We start from the raw sequence: 6,509 nt of genomic DNA, 5'->3' as shown, positions 1-6,509 counted from the left end.
GGGTGGAGGGGAGAGTGGTGGTAATTAATACCAGGGATAGCTTCCAGGAGGACAAGAGTTTTAAGTAGAGTTTTGGAAAAAGGAAGTCACATACTCTTGAGGAAGGCAAAAATATTTGATTTATTAAGATCTTAACATCACCCCAAATTCTCAGTTTGCTTTGGTTCACTCTGACACATTTCAAACATTTCCCCCTTACCAGCCTTCCAGGAGGCACCAGGCAGAGCAATCCAGTGGAATCATATCCTAGTGAACTTAGCATTTATTTTCAAGTCTTTTTACCAACCCTGAAAATAAATTATTTTGTTGACTCATTTTTCTCTTCCAAAGGGTAACTTTTGAGTTTAACTCTCCTATTTACAATGCTGGTGTATTTTACTGCAAATATTCTTTGTATGTTGCTTCCCCCAGAGACAATTGTGGTATAGTCAAACATACAGACGAAATAAATAGGTGGGTTTTTTTTTGGGGGGGGGGAGGGTGAGTTCTAAAGCCCTGAGCATAGAACATACAATTAACAGAGAAGTATCAGAGGTAGCTCCTTGTGCTCTTAAAGAACAACAATAGAAGAAATGACAGAAGACCATCAGTGATTAATTACCAAAAGAGTGAGAGATACTGGTGATCCCAACCTGAGCTTCCCAGCCCTCAATGGTCTTAAATAGCAGTAATGGGAGGAGACAGGAAGAGTGCCTGTGAGCTATTTTCAGTATTTCAAAAAGACTAAAAGAACTCATATTTACCAAAGGTTAGATGTTAATTAAACTAAAACATCAGGTTTCTTTGCTCTGGGCTAGAATTATATCAACTCAGTATAGAAACACCAGTTATCCCATACAGCCTGGAAGCTCTGATTGGCAGTTACCTTTGTCTTTAATTAATAAAACATGAGAAAAATGAATGATTACTTGATATATGTGTTTTGTTTGAAAGACGAAAAGATTTCAAAGCATGGGTTGGGTGAAAAGACTGGAAATTAGAGAGATGGGCAAGAAGTGACTAGAAAAAGTTTAATGTATTTAGAGAAGGCAGAGAAGGCTTCCTGGAGGACAGAGGACCTGCAGTGGCCTCCAAAGTCTGGTGTGCACCAACAGCTCAGCTCCACCTGGAAACTCACTAGAAAGATAAATTCTGGCGCCTCACCTGCTGAATCAGAAACTCTGGGAAATAGGCCTATCCATCTGTTCTAACAGGACTTATAGGGGATTCTGATGCACACTATAGCAGGAGAATATAGATTTGGGGGAATCTATATTGTTATTCCCCAAAGTTTCAGATACTGATGAAACAGGAGATGTTTCTAAGAGGTACCTGTGCAGCCTTAAGACAAAATGAAATCACTATTGAAAATGTTATTTCCTTTTCCAATCTTCTTCATGCCTTTTGATAACATCACACACACACACACACAAGACTTAATTGGATTCTAGTAGGTCTTTAACAAGAAACATTCAAATCTCTCTCTCTTTTTAAAAGATGTTTTACTAGTGGCCCGGTGCACAAAATTTGTGCACGGGTGCGGTCGCTAGGCCTGGCCAGTGATCGAAGTGCGAGCATCTGGTGTGGAAGGGCAGGTCCCAGCTGACCTCTGGGCCCTGGGCGGCACCTGGGCCCCTGTGCACCCCTATCAGCCTGAGTCATGGTGCCTGAGTCCCCATGCAGAGATGTGGTGAGTGAGGCCGGACGCCGTGGGCTGGGGCGCAGCATGGGCCTCTGGGCTGCCCCAGCGGTGCTGCACAGAAGCCGGGCGGGCAGCGCGCTCTCTCCCGGCTGGCCCGGCTCACCCGGAAGAGGCCTCATGGATGCGGTGGGCTCCTTGCCTCATGAGCCCTGGCGTCCCGGGGGAGGTGAGCAGGGGGAGTGAGAGCGAGCTTGGCAGACACCCTGCATTCTCACCACACTTCCGTCCCCATCACCCCAACTCCCAGGTAGTCAGTGAGAGGTTGCAGTGCATCACTGACGTCTGCCATGTTCCACGCTGCCCCCCCGGTAGTCAGCACACGTCATAGCGAGTGGTCGAACTCCCAGTCTCTTGGTTGAACTCCTGGTTGAACGACCACCAAGGGGACAATTTGAATATTAGGCTTTTATTATATAGGATGACCAGGAATCAAACTGGCCACCTTTGGGTTATAGGATGACACTCAACCAACTGAACCACACCAGCCAGGGGTTAATTTTTTTTTTTTTCAAGCAAAGAGAACAGGCTTCATTTGGGTTCAGAGCCTTGGCAGGCAACAGAATTTAACTTGAGTGTGATAACTTGGTTCTCCTTCCCTAAAATTTATTTCTACAGTTACCTTCTCTTTTGGCAAGTGATAGTTTTCCGTTTATAGAAAGGATATAATGTATTCATTATGAGAACTTTTTAAATATAAAAATATGATTCGATTTAAAGAAAAATGATAAATCATAGAACCAGAGGTATGTGGAAATTGAAAACATAATAAATGCATCATGTGAATGTTTGAAATTTGTGAAATATTATTCAAGACGTGTGTGTGATGCTTGACTGGATGGATTTGTATTTGTTTTTGCTTATCGTTTTCTTTTTGGGAGAATAGACCACAGTTATAGACTCAATTGAAGTGATTACCAGTGCAAGGAAAAAAGTATCCAAATGGTAAAAGGTGTTCCAGGCTACAACCTAGGACCACTGTGGGAGCGACCAATATTCAGTATAACAAAATCCTACACAGTAAAGGGACCCACTCAGTACTTTGGAGTTAGTTGTGCCAGGATTTTGTGATACTTCATCTCCTTAAGTATAGGGTTGCTGAGATGTAATGAGAGTTGGAACATAGGCTTTGTAGTCTCTTGAGGGAAGTAAGAAAACAGTTCTTGAATAGGTGACAAATAACTGCATGCTTCCATCCATACCAGGTTCATAGAGATGCTTTTTCATCACTTCATTTGGAGTCAAGAGGTGCCAAAATTAATTGATTTATGAACAGACATAGATGTGTCCCAGCATGCTATGGGCAGGGTTAGTCAGTGGGAAATTATACTGAATTCCTTCCCCTCACATTTTAATTACAGATAAAACCTGATTAAAAATGATATAAATAGGGCATCCTCAAAGGTAATGAATGCTTCTTTAACTTTTTTAGCCTCAACACATGAAACGTATTTTGTAGCTGGCTCATGCACACACACACACACACACACACACACACACACACTATAATACCTAAACAAAGGTTTAATGCAGTAATACTCATCTTGATAGCAGGAGACCCAATGTGAGATTTTACTCTATTCTATCTCATTGAAAAATGATTTTCCAGTCCACCAGTGGTCTCAGAAGCAGGTTGAAAAGCACTCTCTCACCCACAGGTTTTGAGTTTAATGTGCATAAGGTTTACCTGCAAGCTTGTTAAACTTCAGATTCCCAGGTCTTGGGTGTTCCCCCTTCCTTACCCTTTTTCTTTGGGGAGACTTAATCAGTAGGGTTTGGACTTGGGAATCTGCAAAGTTTGATAAGTGAATCAGCTGATGCTGATGCAGGTAAAACTTGGCTACACTTTAAGAAACACAGGTTTAAAGGGAAACTGTAATAGAATCCTAAAACGTTAGTATATGAAAAACACTTGTGGATCTTGTGATTCAGATTTGAAAGTACCTTCATTACCTGCTAGATAAAGTTCAAAATGCACAATGACATTCAAGGCCCTTCCTTCACTGGCTAATCCCTGCTGAGCTTTTGGGTATATCCCCAGCTGCAATCTTGTTGCCCTCACTCACTCCTGTTCTGTATAACCAAACCATATCAGGTCATTCATCATTTACACACCACATACATTTTTTAAGCATATGAAAATTTATTACTACTGTGTTTTCACCATCAAAACTTAAGATCTTGGTCTTTTCTTCTTGCCTTTGTATAAGGCCAAAAGAGAGACATTGGCTATTTTGACAATCTTAAAGTAGACACCAGGAATGTCACCAACTGCATGACCTTTGCAACCAAATCCAGCAACCAGAACGTCTTCATTTTCCTCAGTAAAACTCAAACAACCATCATTGGGTACAAAGGCTGTGATTTTTAAAATTGATTTTTTTTTTTTGCCATTCTTGATCATTTGGACTCTAACATACTTCCTAAAGGCAGTATTTGGCTGTTTGGCTTTAACCCCTACTTTTCCAGTACAATTCTCTTTGCATGGGAAGTGCCTCCAAAAGGGTTGGCCTTCAGTGCTCTCCCCAAATGGACTTTGTACTGTTTATCATGCCACTTCTGATCTCATTGATGGCTCCAGAGCTTCCTGGCAGTGTGAAAACCATGACACTTGCCCATCCCGCTGGCACAACAGGCCTGACCAAAAGAGCCACACCACGTGCTTTCATGTGAACTTTCATTTCGTGCAGGAGGATGGAATAGCTGCCTTGACTGAGCCTCCTGCTGGAAAGAACTTCACGTGCTCAATAACATATGAAAGCCTTTTAAAGAATTGTGCTCATGACCCAGCAAGTGATCAAGGAATCCTCAGAAGCCAAACACTAAGTTAGAAAGATAAGCAACTGCCTCTTGCCTCATACATACTTGCTGAATCGGGTGATTTTTGAGCTTTGGTTTTTCATGGCCTTACTCATAGGGACAGGAGATGAAACCCATAACCTACCCAAGATAGGGATATAATAGGACCCCTCCCATAAAGTTAGGATCTCGATGGCCATACCTCAGTGCAAGGGTGATTTAGAAATACACCTGTCACCTGAGGGATAAAAACAATTGCTTGTCCTGAACAAGTTTTTAAAAAACCTTCCCTGAGAATTTGTAATCACAATTCAACCCTTACGATGATCCATAACATGAATTCACCCAACTAAAGTGATGCTAGATTGGTAGTGTTCCTGAGATGCTTAGTAGAACCAAATGCATATATCCTTAGAGGAACTTGTCTTCTCACAGGCCTCAAGGAATCCTTCATGATAGAGCTTTAAGAATTTCAGTTCATGCCCAAAATTATGAAATAAATCAGGAAGCCAGGCAACATGAGTATTGAGCCTGCAGAAATAACAGCAGAATCAGACCCATGAAAACTATAGGTAGTAGAATTATCAATAATAGAATATAAAATAAGTATTTTAATATAATTAAATAAAATTAGGAATAAATAATCAGACTATAAAAATGACAGATTTTTAAAAAAGAATTTCTAGAAATGAAAAATTATGGACTCAACAGTTAGACACAGCTGAGGAGAGAATTAGTAAGCTAGGAGACAGTTCTGGGGGACAAAATCCAGTATGCAGCACACAGAGATGAAGAGATGGAAAATACAAAAGAGAGGATGAGAGATCTAGAAAACAGAATGAAATAATCAACTACATGTATAATTGGTGTTCTAGAAGAAGAGGAGAGAAAGAATGTTGCAGAGACAGTATTTAAAAAGGTAATAGTTGAGAATATTTTAGTATTTGTGAAAGACACCTGTTCACACATTCAGGAAGGCCAATGAATGCTAAGTAAGATAAAAAGAAATCCATACTTGCATACAACATAAATATAAATGTAGAACACCAGGACAAAGAAAAGATCTTAAAGCAACCATAGGGAAAGACAGATTATCTTTAAAGAATGGCAATCACAGTTAATCCTCTCAACAGCAGTAATAGAAACCACTGAAATATTTTTAAAGTGCTGAGAGAAAATTACTGTGAACCTAGGATTGTATATGCATGCAAAAATATTTTTTAAAGTAGGAGGAAATAGCCCCTGCTGGTGTGGCTCAGTTGGTTGGAGCATTGTCTCATGTACACTGAAAGGTTGTGGGTTCAATTCTTGATCTGGGTACATACCTAGGTTGTGGATTCGATCCCCATTTGGGGCACCTATGGGAGGCAACCTATCAATATTTTTCTCTCATATCAATGTTTCTCTCTTTCTCTCTCTCTTGATTTCTTCCTCTCTCTCACTCTCTCTCTTTCCCCTTTCTCTCTCTAAAATGGATAAACATATCCTTGGGTGAGGATAAAAAAATAATAAAAATAAATAAATAAATAAATAAATAAGGAGGAAAGAAAGACTTTAGCAGACAAAATCTGAGGGAAATAATCACCAGCAGGCTATCACCCAAGGAAATTCCAAAAAATATACTTTAGGCAGAAGGAAGGTCTGAGATGCAAGAAGGAATGAAGAGCAAAGAAAGTGCTAAATACGTGGATGGATAAAAATAATCAACTCTATAAGACAACAATGTCTTTTTTTGTTTGTTAGTCTTCACCGAGGATATCTTTTCCATTGGTTTTTAGAGAGAGTAGAGGGAAGGGAGGGAGAGAGAGAGAGAAACATCAATGTGAGAGAGATACATCAATTGGTTGCCTCTTGCATGTGCCGTGACCAGGGCCAGGAATCAAACCTACAACTTAGATCCCTGTCCTGGACCAGAATCGAACCTGTGACCCTTTGGTGCGTGGGCTGATACTCTAACCACTGAGTCATACTGACCAGGGCAGTGATGTCTTATAAGGTTAAAAAGAATGAAGATAAAACCAAAGTATATGAT

General features: G+C 40.5%; 1 pseudogene across 1 annotated transcript; it reads right to left on the bottom strand.

The window, feature by feature from the left end:
• Window positions 1–3,851: 3,851 nt before the first annotated feature.
• LOC308250148 (small ribosomal subunit protein uS12-like) lies at window positions 3,852–4,297 on the bottom strand (annotated as a pseudogene). The gene has a single exon. The product of its transcript is annotated as a small ribosomal subunit protein uS12-like (transcript).
• Between the last annotated feature and the right edge of the window lie 2,212 nt (window positions 4,298–6,509).

This window comes from Plecotus auritus (genome assembly GCF_963455305.1).
Source record: "Plecotus auritus genome assembly, chromosome: 6".
Taxonomy (NCBI): Eukaryota; Metazoa; Chordata; class Mammalia; order Chiroptera; family Vespertilionidae; genus Plecotus; species Plecotus auritus.
The sequence above is the reverse complement of the archived record's forward strand: the minus strand, read 5'-3'. Positions and strand labels throughout refer to the sequence as shown.